Source organism: Coenobita brevimanus, chromosome 15, assembly GCF_032717465.1.
Source record: "Coenobita brevimanus isolate Jiangsu-jjx chromosome 15, ASM3271746v2, whole genome shotgun sequence".
Lineage (NCBI taxonomy): Eukaryota > Metazoa > Arthropoda > Malacostraca > Decapoda > Coenobitidae > Coenobita > Coenobita brevimanus.
In genome coordinates this window covers 33,669,359-33,684,358 of record NC_136968.1, presented here as the reverse complement: position 1 = coordinate 33,684,358, position 15,000 = coordinate 33,669,359, and the positions used below count along the sequence as shown (strand labels likewise).

General features: G+C 36.0%; 1 protein-coding gene across 1 annotated transcript in view; it reads left to right on the top strand.

Moving 5' to 3' along the window:
- The window catches only part of LOC145390629 (homeobox protein unc-42-like), a 148,693-nt gene that overhangs the window by 72,315 nt on the left and 61,378 nt on the right, over window positions 1-15,000 (top strand). The gene's annotated exons all lie outside the window — the stretch shown is intronic.

Sequence of the window (15,000 nt, the reverse complement as noted above, 5' to 3'; positions counted from 1 at the left end):
GAGGATGAAAAATTATAGAGAAATTGTTTGGAAATTATCGGGAAATTGTTGGGAAATTATCGAGAAATTATTGGATATTGTTGGGAAATTGTTGGGAAATTATCGAGAAATTATTGGATATTATCGGGAAATTGTTGGGAAATTATCGAGAAATTATTGGAAATTATCGGGAAATTGTTGGGAAATTATCAGGATATTGTTGGGAAATTTTAGGAAATTATCGGATGTTATCGGGAAATTGTTGGGACGTTATCGGAAAATTGTTGATAAAGTGATGTGAATTATTTGGGATGGTGGTAGATTATAGAGAAATTGTTGGGAAATTGTCGGGAAATTTCTGGTATTTTGTTGGGAAATTGCTAAAGTATTGAGAAATTTTAGGGAAATTGTTGGGGGGATTATCGGGAAATTATTGGATGTTAATTGGGGAATTATCGAGGAATTGTTGAGAAATTGATGTGAATTATTTTGGATGGTGGAAAATTATAGAGAAATTGTTGGGAAATTATTGGTAAATTGTTGGATGTTATCGGGGAATTGTTGGGAAATTTTCAAGGAATTGTCGGGAAATTTTTGGTATTTTGTTGGGAATTTGTTAAAGTATTGAGAAATTTTAGGGAAATTGTTGGGGGATTATCTAGAAATTCTTGGGAAATTATGGAGAAATTGATGGAAAGTCGAGAAAGTTTTTGGAAATAATGGAAATTTTTTTTAGAAACGTTTGGAAATAGTGGACAGTGGGAGAGGATTGGAAAACGGAAATATCTGAAAATTGGGAAATACTGATACCTTGGGAAATATTGGGATTTTGTGTGTGTGTGTGTGTGTGTGTGTGTGTGTGTGTGTGTGTGTGTTTTGGGGTCAGTGGAAATTTGTGCATAAACTTGAAAAAAAAAAAAAAAAGCTTCATGTTAATTGATTTGCTTATTCCGATCGTCCACACACACACACACACACACACACACACACACACACACACACACACACACACGCACACACACGCACACACACACACACACACACACACACACACACACACACACACACACACACACACGCTCTACAGTACAACATATTCTCTACCTCAATCAACCTTTCCTGTTTTCTTTTTTCTTTTTTGTTATTGATTTGTCTACAATTTTCTTTGGATTTTTTTATAAGTAATTTTTTCTCACTTTTTTTTTTTTTTACCTAAGTTTACATCCACTTTTTTTTTTCTTATTTTTCTTATATATTTTTTTTTCATTTTTTTTTTTGGCTTTTTATCTCATGTTTTTTCCATTTTTTTCTCATTTTATTTTCTTCCTCATATTTTCGTAACCCATTCACATTTTTAAAGCAATTTTTCAAAGCATTTTTTTTTTTTTTCAATAGCCAAGTTTCTTCCTTTTCGTATAAATCAGATTTTTAACAGATAATAAAATAAATATAAGTATCTTCATAGCAATTTTTTCTGACGTCTCATGTAGGAAGGAAAAAATCAGGGAGTTTTTTTCCCTCATGTTTTATAGAAAGAAAAAATTAAGATGCAGTTTTTTCGTCAGTTTTTTAAGCAAGAAAAAATCCCCCCAAAAATCCTAAAGTTTTAAAGAAAGAAAAATCATGTCAATTTTTACCTCAAGTTTTTAAGCAGGAAAAAATCATATAACTTTTTTTTTCTCAAATTTTTCTTCCCTCAGTCGAAAGATTTAAGAAAATGAGAATATAATAAGATGCAGTTTTTTTTCCTTTTTTTGGATTTTTTTTTGAGTGAGTGAGAAGTTTGGTTGGTTCATCTGCATGTAATTAGGGAAAGTTACCTGCAGTGTGATTAGGGTGGGGATTAGGTGGGTTGAATTGGCTGGTTGGGTTGTTAGTGGTGGTATTATTATTATTATTATTATTATTGTTGTTGTTGTTGTTGATGTTGTTAGTTTTATCATCATCATCATCGTTATTTTCATCATCAGTCATCGTCATTATTATTATTATTATTATCATTATTATTATTATTATGATTACTATTATTATTATTATTATTATTAAATTGTTTTCATAATTTCCCTACTTCTATAATTTACTTTTCCACTCATTTTTCCTACTTTTATAATATACTTTTTTACTTATATTTTTCCCCACTTCCACAATATACTTTTTACTTATATTTTTCCTACTTTTATAATACACTTTTTTTTTTTTTTTTTACACATTTTCCTACTTTTTCAATATACTTTTTTCCAACCTTTTCATTTCATTTTTTTTTATGATATACTTTTTCGACTAATTTTCCGACTTTTTTCGCAGTTTTTCTACTTTATAATATACTTTTTTACTTGTATTTTTCCTGCTTTTACAATAAACGTTTCAGGTTATTTTTCAAAATGTTTTCTACTTTTTTTGTTTTACTTATTTTCACCTTTTTCTACTTTTTTGCTTATTATTTCTACTTTTTATCATTTCTACTTTTTTCTAGTTTTATAATATACTTTATCTGGTTATTTTTTAGACTTTTTTCTGCTTTTTTTTGCTTATCATTTCCACTTTTTTCTACCTTTTTTGCTTATCATTTCTACTTTTTTATCATTTCTACTTTTTTATCATTTCTACTTTTTTCTACTTTTATAATATACTTTTTCGAGTTGTTTTTCCAACTTTTTCTCCTTTTTTTTTTTTTTTTTGGCTTATTTCCACTTTCTTCTACTTTTTTGCCCATAATTACTACTTTTTTATCATTTCTACTTTTTTCTACTTTTTCTGCTTTTATTTTATATACTTTTTCTTGTTATTATTCAAAATTTCACACTTTCTGTACTTAGTCTTTCTACTTTTTTTTTTACTTGTAGTTTTTTTTTTAACTTTTATAATAAACTTTTTTCGGGTTATTTTTCTTTTTTTTTTAACTTTTATAATATACTTTTTTCGGGTTATTTTTTCCGTTTTTTTTACTTCTATAATATACTTTTTTCTGGTTATTTTTTCTATTTTTTTATTTCTATAATATACTTTTTCTGGTTATTTTTCCCACTTTTTTTTTTTTACTTCTATCATATACTTTTTTCGGGTAATTTTTTTTCGTTTTTTACTTTTATAATATACTTTTTTCGGGTTATATTTCATTTTTTTATAATATACTTTTTTCGGGTTATTTTTCATTTTTTTTTTAACTTTTATAATATACTTTTTTCGGGTAATTTTTTTTCTTTTTGTAGTTCTATAATATACTTTTTCTGGTTATTTTTCCAACTTTTTTTTTATTTCTATAATATACTTTTTTGGGGGGTTATTTTTTCCATTTTTTTACCTTTATAATATACTTTTTTCGGGTAATTTTTTTTCGTTTTTTACTTCTATAATATACTTTTTTCGGGTAATTTTTTTTCGTTTTTTACTTTTATAATATACTTTTTTCTGGTTATTTTTCAAACTTTTTTTTACTTCTATAATATACTTTTTTCGAGTTATTTTTCCTATTTTTCCCTGATGGTTTCCTTTCTGGCGGCCACAAAGGCTTCTTAAAAAGCTTATTTGAAAGTATAAACAAGACGCCTGGGTAATGAGAGAGAGAGAGAGAGAGAGGGAGAGAGAGAGAGAGACAAGGAAGTGGATATGAAGAAAATTTAAAAGAAAGTGACAGAAATAGAGACTTTGACAATCACTAGAGAGAGAGAGAGAGAAAGAAAGAAAAAAGAAAGAGAGAGAGAGAGGGAGAAAGAAAAAGAAAGAAAGAAAAAAAGAGAGAGAGAGAGAGGGAGAAAGAAAAAGAAAGAGAGAGAGAGACAGAAACAGACAGACATACAAAGCCAAAGATAGATCCAGGGGGGAGGAGGAGAGAGAGAGAGAGAGATAAAAGGGGGGAGAGAGAGAGAGGTAAAGAGGGGGGGGGATGTTTAGAATTTTGTGCTGGGGAAAGAGAACCCGATTATGATAAAGAGCAAGACAGCCCTGAACGTGGTTAGGAGGGAGGGAGGAGGGAGGATAGGTAGATAGATGGATAGATGGAGAAGGAAGACAGGGGGAGGTGGGGAGGAGGAGGAGGAGGGATAGATAGATAGATTGATGGAGAAGGAAGACAGCCCTGAACGTGGTTAGGAGGGAGGGAGGATGGATAGATAGATAGATTGATGGAGAAGGAAGACAGCCCTGAACGTGGTTAGGAGGGAGGGAGGATGGATAGATAGATAGATAGATGGAGAAGGAAGACAGGGAGAGGTGGGGAGGAGGAGGAGGAGGGATAGATAGATAGATAGATAGATAGATATAAGTGAAGGTTGAGAGGAAGGATAGACAGATTGAGAGGTGGATAGGGGGATGGAAGGATAGATAGATAGATAGATAGATGGAGAAGGAAGACAGGGGGAGGAGGAGGGATAGATAGATAGATAGAGCTACGTGAAGATCGAGAGGAAGGATAGACAGAATGAGAGGTGGAAAGGGGGATGGAAGGATAGATAGACGGAGGGGTGGAGGGAGGAGGAGGGATAGATAGGTAGATAGGGAGGGAAGACAGGGAGAGAGAGGGAGGGAGGGGTAGGTGAAGAGTGAGAGAGAGAGAGAGAGAGAGAGAGAGAGAGAGAGAGAGAGAGAGAGAAGCCACAACTTAGAATGCAACAGTGACCCAGTTCCGTCAGATATAAACAGACTACGCTTATATCAAGGGGGGTAAATGTGATCCATGCGAAGGTCTATCACTCCAAACCGTCATAGGCCGTAACACCTCTTCCGTAGCGATTTATTTTTGGCTATGGCTGGTTAATATCCTTTTGTACGTTATTTATGCAGAGTATGGCGATATTGGAAGGATTTATGTAACACAGAATAAGACAGTAAGGTGGAACAAGCTAAATAAATTGCTTAGGAAAATGTGTTAGGGACCCTTATGCAGTGTATGGCGATACTGGAAATTGGAAGGATTTATGTAGCACAGAATAGGACAGTAAGGAGTAATAAGCAAAGTAAATCGCTTAGGAAAAGGTGTTAGGGAGCTTCTGTAACCGAGGAATGGTAGACTTTCGCACTGCATATGTTTCAAAATTTCGAACATAAACCGAAGCCGCCTTTCTGCCTTTCACCATCCGCCTTCCTGGGGATAGGGTGTTGAGGGATGTTTATATAAGCGGGTAGTTGCAGCGCTCAGTCATATCAATGCCACCACGTGAAGGCGTCCCTCTCCATCACGTGCTGTCGGTCGCTAGGTATACGGAATATGACAAGGATAGGAAGAAAAATGTAGGCTTGTTTACTAGATGGAGTAGTAAATGGAGAGAGAGAGAGAGAGAGAGAGAGAGAAGAAAAAAAAACTCATATCTTTAAATAGAAGACCAGAGTGTGAAAGAAAAAAAAATGGAAAAAATATTCAGAATAGATGAAAGTTAGACAAAGCAGGTGATATTAGAGAAACGGATTAGATGACGATGAAAAGAGTTAACGTAAATCAGAACGAGAAATAAGTAAAATATCTTTGGACATTTATACGACAGCAGCCACCTTTGACTCGAAAATGAGTATAGGGGAAGTATTGGAGAAAATGGAGTTGTGGAGCTTTGGTGTGGAGAGTTGGTGTTCTGCTCAGAGAGAGAGAGAGAGAGAGAGAGAGAGAGGGAGGGAGGGAGAGGGGGGGGAAACGATGAGAGGGGGAGCATAAGATAGGCTTGAATGTGATTATGACGAGGGAGGGAGAGATGAGAGAGAAGGAGAGGGGAGGAAGGAGGAGATTTGATGGGTGTAGAAGGGGTGAGAGAGAGAGAGGGGAGAAGGGGGAAAGGAAAGATGAGAGAGAGAGAGAGAGAAGTGGAGGGAGTGGAGACAAACAGGAAATAAATACTGCCTGGAGGTGTCTAGGAGAGAGAGAGAGAGAGTAACCCGTGTGTCTTTTCTTAGAACTGTTTACGTAGTCCATCAAGGTGTCCACAAACATCTGAGAAAAACACGAAAACAAAAGAAATGAGATCAACGCCATGAAAGGATGGTGGTGATGATGGTGATGATGACGATGATGAAGAACCAGTAATTTCGATTTAAGTAACGTCACAAGGGCGTGGGCAGTAACTCCATCTTGTGCAGTGTTTGTGGTAAGTGGGTGCGTAAGAGATGTAGTGGTATTAGAGGCAGACTGCGAGATAATGCTGATTTCACGTGTGTGGTGTGTCGGGGAGAGTAGGTGGAGGTTGTCAGGCGTGAATGGATTGATCTTGCTGGTGAGTCTTGAGTGTGTGGAAGAGTTTCGTTATTTGGGAGACATGTTTTGTGCTGGAGGTGGGGCTGTGACTAGAGTGAGGAGTGGTTGGAAGAAGTTCAGGGAGCTGTTGCCTCTCCTGACATTGAGAGGACCCTCGCTCCGTGCTCAGGGAACTTTGTAAGCGGCATGTGTTAGGAGTGTAGTGGTGTATAGTAGCGAGACCTGGGCAGTAAAGGAAGAGGATATTCGTAGGCTCAAACTTACAGAAATGACAGTGATTAAGTGGATGTGCAGTGCGTCTTTGAGTGCGAGGCCTGGGGGAGCTAGGTTTACGATGAAAGAGTTGAGAGAAAGGATGGGACTGGAGTGTATTGGTGTTGTGATGAGGAGGGGTAAAATGGATGGGACTGGAGTGTATTAGTGTTGTGATGAGGAGGGGTAGAATGGATTGGACTGGAGTGTATTGGTGTTGTGATGAGGAGGGGTAGAATGGATTGGACTGGAGTGTATTGGTGTTGTGATGAGGAGGGGTAGACTGAGATGGTTTGAGCATGTGGAGAGGATGAAGGATGACAGTTGGCTGTGGAAAGTGACAAGTGTTAATATTGGGGGTAGGGTTGCGAGAGGCAGACCGAAAAAGACCTGGGACGAGGCCATAGCATGTGACCTCAGGGATAAGGAACTGAATAGTGAGGCTGCCAGAGATCGAGCAGCATGGAGAGCCGCCATTAGGTGACCAAGGCCGACGGATGAAAGGATGTTGGAGCCTAAGGAGCGCAGAGATAATGTTGCTGTAATTTGATAAGATAAAAAAATACTATCTCTCTATCTATCTATTGCCAGACGCCTTAATCCCGTAAGGGGTGGCCACGAACAAATCGCCTCCATGCCGCTCTGTCCCCCGCCATTTCACTGCCCTGCTTCCATCTCACACCCCCCTCTCTCACATGCCTCTCCACTCCATCCCTCCATCTCATCCTTGGCCTTCCCCTCCCTCTCCCCCACTCCACCTCACTCACAGTCTCCTCGTCAGTCTCTCACTCTCCATTCTCTTCACCTGGCCAAACCACCTTAATGTGTTTCTCCTACAAAATAGAAAAAAAAACGCCTCAGCCTATTTGCTATCATATGACGGAACTGGGCCACTGAAATATTATGTTTACGTGAAACTGGCTTTAGTTATGAGGTAGGAATGAGTCTCCTTGGTTACTAGTCAAATCAGCCCTCTAATCTACACCTGGCCATCAACTGAGCTGAAAGGGGTTAGGGATCTTTGTTAGGAATGCGTCTCCTTGGTTACTAGTCAAACCAACCCTCCAATCTGACTACACCTGGCCATCAACTGAACTCAAAGGGGTTAGGGATCTTTAGCAGCGTAGAGTAAACGTCCTATAGTTATGAGGTTTGAGTCTCCTTGGTTATTAGTCGAAAAAAATGCGCTCTATTTCCAAACTATATTTTTTGCTAGTCACGAAGAAGTGCTGATCCGTAGGGCCGAGAAACGCTAACATTCGTATCAGGGGAAGTGACCCGCCCCCACCCAGCTTGGAGGCTTGGGGAGAGAAGCGTGAAAACGTACATGTGAACGTTTGTCGTGTGTGTGTGTGTGTGTGTGTGTGTGTAGAGAGAGAGAGAGAGGGAGGGAGGGGGGGCATGTTCGGTTCTCGGGTGTATGTGAAACTTGGGTGACAAAGTCCGTAGAGTAGAGGCGCAGTGTATAGATAGATGGATGAATGGATGGATAGATAGATGGATGGATAGATAATTAGATAGATGGATGGATAGATAGTTAAATAGATAGATGGATGGATAGATAGTTAAATAGATAGATGGATGGATAGATAGTTAAATAGATAAATGGATGGATAGATAGTTAGATAGATAGATGGATAGATAGATAGTTAAATAGATAGATGGATGGATAGATAGTTAAATAGATAGATGGATGGATAGACAGGTGATAGATAAATGGATGGATAGACAGATGATAGATAAATGAATGGATAGGTAGGTAAACAGATGGATGGATGGGTAGATAGATGTTAGATAGATAAATGGATGGATAGATAGATATATAGTGAATGAACGTGAGAAATCGCAAAAAAAGTTGACATTAAATTGGTGTGTGTGTGTGTGTGTGAGAGAGAGAGAGAGAGAGAGAGAGAGATTTCCATTCTCCTTCATTTTCCAATTACGCCATTTGGGTCTCACATCCCAAGACTCGCTTTTATTCCCCCACAAAGGTATATCGGTGCTATCCTTGTCACATTATTTTTATTTATTTATTTTTTTATTTTGCTATCCTTGTCACATTATTTTTATTTTATTGCTTTATTTACTATCCTTGTCACATTATTTTTTTTATTTTTTTATTTTGCTATCCTTGTCACATTATTTTTATTTTAATGTTTTATTTGCTATCCTTGTCACATTATTTTTTTTTTATTGTTTTATTTACTATCCTTGTCACATTATTATTATTTTTTTTTTTTGCTATCCTTGTCACATTATTTTTGTTATTGTTTTATTTACTATCCTTGTCACATTATTATTATTTTTATTTTATTTTTATTTGCTATCCTTGTCACATTATTTTTATTTTTATTTTTTTTATTTGCTATCCTTGTCACATTTTTATTTTTATTTTTATTTTTTATGTGCTATCCTTGTCACATTATTTTTATTTTATTTTATTTTTATTTGCTATCCTTGTCACATTATTTTTATTTTTATATATGCTATCCTTGTCACATTATTTTTATTTTTATGTGCTATCTTTGTCACATTATTTTTTTTTTTGTTTATCTGCTATCCTTGTCACGTTAATATTATTTTTATTTTAGTTTTTATGCTATCCTTGTCACATTATTTTTATCATTTTTATATTTGTAATTTTTGCGCTATCCTTGTCACATTATCATTATATTTTTCTCAATTCTCTGTTATCCATGTCACATTATTTTTATTTATTTTGTATTTACCTGCTATCCTTGTCACATTTTATTTTTGTTATTTTTTATTTTTATGCTATCCTTGTCACATTGTTTTTATTTTTTATTTTTATGCTATCCTTGTCACATTTTTTATATTTTATGCTATCCTTGTCACATTTTTTATTTTTTTTGTGCTATCCTTGTCACATTATTTTTATTTTTATGCTATCCTTGTCACATTTTTTATTTTTTATGCTATCCTTGTCACATTATTTTTATTTTTATGCCATCATTTTCATTTTTATTTTTATTTTTATGCTATCCTTGTCATATTATATTCATTTCATTTTTGGTTAAGATTGAAAATGTTATATTACAGGTGCCTATAGTTTTGTTTTTGTGCATAGGCTAGGCAGTCCCATCCCTGAGGCACATTCCTCCTACGTAACACCTTCATCCGTCACCGCTTTGGCACTAGTTCCAACTGTCCATATATAGATACATTCATACATGCATATATATACACACATATACATACATACAAATTCATACATACATACTCATAATACATACACATACATACATACACAAATACATACACATACATAATACACACATAAATACATACACATACATAATACACACAAATACATACACATACATAATACACACAAATACATACACATACATAATACACACATACATACATACATACATACACATACATAATACACACATACATACATACATAATACACACATACATACATACATAGACTACATATACACACAAATCGCAAAGTATACTGGATAGATAAATACATACATTAACTAAGATAAATGGATAGATAGATAGATAGTTGGATAGATAGATAGAGAGAGAGAGAGAGCGAGACGGGGTGGGAGCATGACAAAGGATAAAAGAGACAAAGGACTCTCTCTCTCTCTCTCTCTCTCTCTCTCTCTCTCTCCTTTCCTTCACCTTTTTCCTAATATGTCCTTCTTTCCTTCCCCCTTTCCTTCCTTCCCTCCTTTCTTCCTCCTTCCTCCTTTCCTTCCCCCTTCCTTCCCCCTTGCTTCCTTTCTTCTTTCCTTATCCTTCTTTTCTTCTTTCCCTTCCTTCCTTTCTTCCATCCTTCCTTCCCTCCTTCCTTATCCTTCTTTTCTTCTTTCCCTTCCTTCCTTCCTTCCTTCCTTCCTTCTTTCCCTCCTTTCTTTCTTGGTTCATACATCATAGCATACCTTTCACCTTTAGTTTTCCTTCATCTCTCCTTCCCTCCCTCCCTCCCTCGTTCCTTTCTTCCTTCCCTCCCTCCCTCCCCAGCCTCTCATCACAGGCAGGGAGATACAAAATGCTAATCTGTAATCTATATATATCTTTGCCATCCCTTCCTTCCTTCCTTCCTTCCCTCCCTCCCTTCTCTTCCTAATCTGTAATCTATATATATCTTTGCCATCCCTTCCTTCCTTCCTTCCTTCCCTCCCTCCTTTCTTCCTTCCTTCCCTCCCTCCTTTCTTCCTTCCTTCCCTCCCTTCTTTCCTCCCCTCCTGCCCTTCCTCTTTCCTTCCATCCATCCATCCTTCCTTCCTTCCCTCCCTCCCTTCCTCTTTCCCTCCCTCCTTCCCTACTTTCTTCCTTCTTTCCTTTCATCCTTCCTTCCTTCCTTCCATCTTTCCTTCCTTCCTTAGTTATTTGCATTTCACCTTATACTTTCCACATCACCTTAATTCTTCTTCCCTCCCTCCCTCCCTCCTTCCTTCCTTCCTTCCTTAGTTACTTGCATCTCACTTTATATCACACCTTCAACATCACCTTAATTCATCTTCCCTCCCTCCTTCTCCCTTCCTTCCCTCCTCTCCCTCCCTCCCTTCCTCCCTGCCCAGCGTCTCATCAGGGGCAGAGACGTACAAAATGCTAATCTGTAATCCATATATATCTTTGCCATCCCTTCCTTCCCTCCCTCCCTTCTTCCTTCCTTCCTTCCTTCCCTCCCTCCCTTCTTCCTTCCTTCCTTCCTTCCCTCCCTCCCTTCTTCCTTCCTTCCTTCCTTCCCTCCCTCCTTTCCTCTCTCACTCCTTCCTTCCCTTCTTTCCTTCCGTCCTTAGTTACTTGCATCTCACCTCATGTCATACCATCCACATCACCTTAATTCATCTTCCTTCCCTCCCTTCTTCCTTCCTCCCTTCTTCCTTCTCTCCCTCCCTCCTTCCCTCCCTCCCTCCCTCCCTCCCTCCCTCCCTCCCTCCCTCCCTCCCTCCCTCCCCAGCGTCTCATCAGGGGCAGGGAGGTACAAAATGCTAATCTGTAATCCATATATATCTTTGCCATCCCTTCCTTCCCTCCCTCCCTTCTTCCTTCCTTCCTTCCTTCCCTTCCTCATTCCCTCCATCCTTCCTTCCTTCCTTCCCTTCCTCATTCCCTCCCTCCATCCTTCCTTCCTTAGTTACTTGCATCTCACTTTATATCATACCTTCAACATCACCTTAATTCATCTTCCCTCCCTCCCTCCTTCCTTCCTTCCTTCCTTCCTTAGTTACTTGCATCTCACTTTATATCATACCCTCAACATCACCTTAATTCATCTTCCCTCCCTCCCTCCTTCCCTCCCTCCCTCCCTCCCCAGCGTCTCATCAGGGGCAGGGAGGTACAAAATGCTAATCTGTAATGTATATGCAAATTTTTGTTCCACCTCTCTCTCCCGCCGCCTCTTCAGGACTCGCCCATTTTTGTATGATAATTCCCAGCCCGCCTCACAATGACGAGCTTTTTTCTTTTTCTTTTTTTTTCTTAGTTTTTCCTTTTTTCTTACTTCAAATGAGCCTTTTTCTTTCTTTTTTTTTAATCTTCATATTTTTTCATCTTTCTTCGTCTTACTTCTGCGTCTTAGGCTGTTCATTTTACTCATTATTTTGCTCATTTTTTACTCATTATTTTACTCAGTATTTTACTCATTATTTTGCTCCTATTTTACTCATTATTTCACTCATTTTACTCATTATTTTGCTCATTTTTTACTCATTATTTTACTCATTTTACTCATTATTTTGCTTATGTTTTACTCATTATTTTACTCATTTTACTCATTATTTTATTCATTATTTTACTCATTTTTATTCGTTGTTTTACTCATTATTCTCGTTTTTTTTTATGATAATTCCCAGTCCGCCTCATAATGACGAGCTTTTTTCATTTTTATATATTTTTTTTTCATCTTTTTCTCATCTTTGATTTTTTTTTTTGTCCTGTTTTTCGTCTTCGTCTTTTTTCATCTTTTTTCATCTTACCTCTGCATCTTGGGCTTCTCATTTTACTCATTATTTTACTCATTATTTTACTGATGTTTTACTCATTTTCACTCATTCTTTTACTCATTTAACTCCTCATTTTAATCACTATATATATATATATATATATTTTTTTTTTTTACTCGTTTTACTCATGATTGCCTCATTTTTGTGTGATAATTCTCAGCCCGCCTCACACTGACGAGCTTTTTCTCTCATTTTTTCTTTATTTTTTTTGTTATCTTACCTCTGCGTCTTGGCCTGCTCGTTTTACTCATTTTTAACTCATTATTTTACTCATTATTTTACTTATTTTTACTTATTATTTTACTCATTTTTACTTATTATTTTACTCATTTTTACTCATTATTTTACTCATTTTTACTCATTATTTTACTCATTTTTACTCATTATTTTACTCATTTTTTACTCATTATTTTACTCATTTTCACTTATTTTACTCATATTACTCTCTCTCTCTCTCTCTCTCTCTCTCTCTCTCTCTCTCTCTCTCTCTCATTTTTCCTGCATTCTTATATGAGTATGTTAATTTCCACCCCGTCTCGCTTGCCTCAAACAAAGAATCTTTTTTTTTTTTTTCATCTTTTTCCTCCTTTTTCTTCCTTCATTTTACTCATTTTTCTTCATTTTATTCATTTTACTCATTTTTCTTCCTTCATTTTCTTCATTTTATTCATTTTATTCATTTTTCTTCCTTCATTTTATTCATTTTATTCATTTTTCATCCTTCATTTTATTCATTTTACTCATTTTCTCATTCTTCCGACTGACTTTCATCTTACAGCATCATCTTTCTTCACTCATTTTTATTCATTTTTCCTATTAAGTTTTTCACCATTACAACCGCCTTTCTGCACTCTTTTTTTACCCGTCAGTGCCCCGAGGAGGCTCGGTGACGGGTATTGTTTTCACTCGATTTATCTGTTTGTTAACTTTATGCGAAAACTACCGGTGCGATTTTGACTAAAATGACAGGGATGATGGGCTATGCCCTTCTGATCACCTCATTTAATTTTGGGCCAAATTGGGCCAACGCCCAGGCTGTAGGCCTAAAAGATGAAAAAAAAAAAAAATCGTTTTATCGCCATAACTCCTTTCAAATTCGTCATATCGACATGAAACCAAAACCTAAAGGTGCATCTTTCAAATCTGCATCCTATAACATGCCTCATTACATCAGGGGGTCACCCCCCAGTCAGCGGTAGGGGGGTCGGTGTCAGGTGGGTCGGGCCTAAAATTTCAAATGGGCATAAAATCGTCAGTTTTCACTCGACTTATTCCAAATTTGATATGTGACGTCTTTGACTAGATATCCTGTTGTGTTTATACATCAGCACTAAGATGACTGCCGGGGACGGGTTTGCTGTGCCTTGGCACCGCTTCTTGTTCTATTATTTTATTTTTCCAGTTGATCCCTCATCTTACACTAGCATCTGATTAACTTTCAGTCTTATAATGACGTCTTTTTTATTCAGTTTATCATTTATCTGATTGGCTCTTTTTCACCTGACAGCAGCATCTTCATTCATTTGTATTCATTCATTTTACTAATTTTTCCATCATTTTTCCGACTGACTTTTTCATTGTACAGCATCTTTCTTCATTCATTTTTCGGAGTAACTTTCATCTTTGGCCATATTTCTTTCTTTTCTTTTCTTTTTTTCTTTATTTCTCTGACACATTTTCACCTCGCATCTTCCTTCTTTCATTTTATCATTTTATTGTTTTTCTCATTTTTCTCACTTTATTTTACCGTTGTATATCTCTACTCTTTCTTACTTTATTTTACCGTTGTTTATTTCTACTCTTTCTTACTTTATTTTACCATTGTATATTTCTGCTCTCCTAATAATGATATATTTTTCACATTAAACTACACTATTTTAGCGTTTTTGTCATTTTACACATTTGCCTCATTTTATTTCTTCAAATTTTTATGGGTTTACGGCTTCCATACTCCTGTTTTTTCTCCTCTAGTGTATATTTCTCCTGTTTTTTGCTGTTTTGTGTTTTTTTTTATTTTCATTTTTGCAATTCCGTTTACTCTTTTGCTCTTTTCTGTTTTTTGGCTCTTCTGTTTTCTTTTTTTATCCTCTGTTTTCTCCCTTTTTCTGTTTTTCTGTTTTCTTTTGCTCTTTTCTTTACTCTTGCTCTTTTCTGTTTTTTTTTTGCTCTTTTCTGTTTTCTGTTTTCTTTTTTCTGTGTTCACGTATTTGCTCTTTTGTTTTCTTTTTCTGTGTTTTATATACTTTTTTTCTCTTATTATCATTTTGCTCTTTTCTGTTTTCTCTTTTTTGCTCTTTTCTGCTTTTCTTGCTCTTTTCTGTTTTCTTTTTTTTTTGCTCGTCTAAATTTGTTTTTTTTCCTGTTTTTTGCTCTTTCTGTTTTTTTGCTCTTTTTTTTGCTCTTGTTTTTGTTTTTTTGCTCGTCTGCATTTCTTGTTTTCTGTTTTTTTGCCCTTTTCTGTTTTTTTGCCCTTTTCTGTTTTTTTGCCCTTTTCTGTTTTTTTGCTCTTTTCTGTTTTTTTGCTCTTTTTTTTTTGCTCTTTTCTGTTTTCTTTTTTTGCTGGTCTTCATTTCTTGTTTTTTTTTTGCTCTTTTCTGTTTTT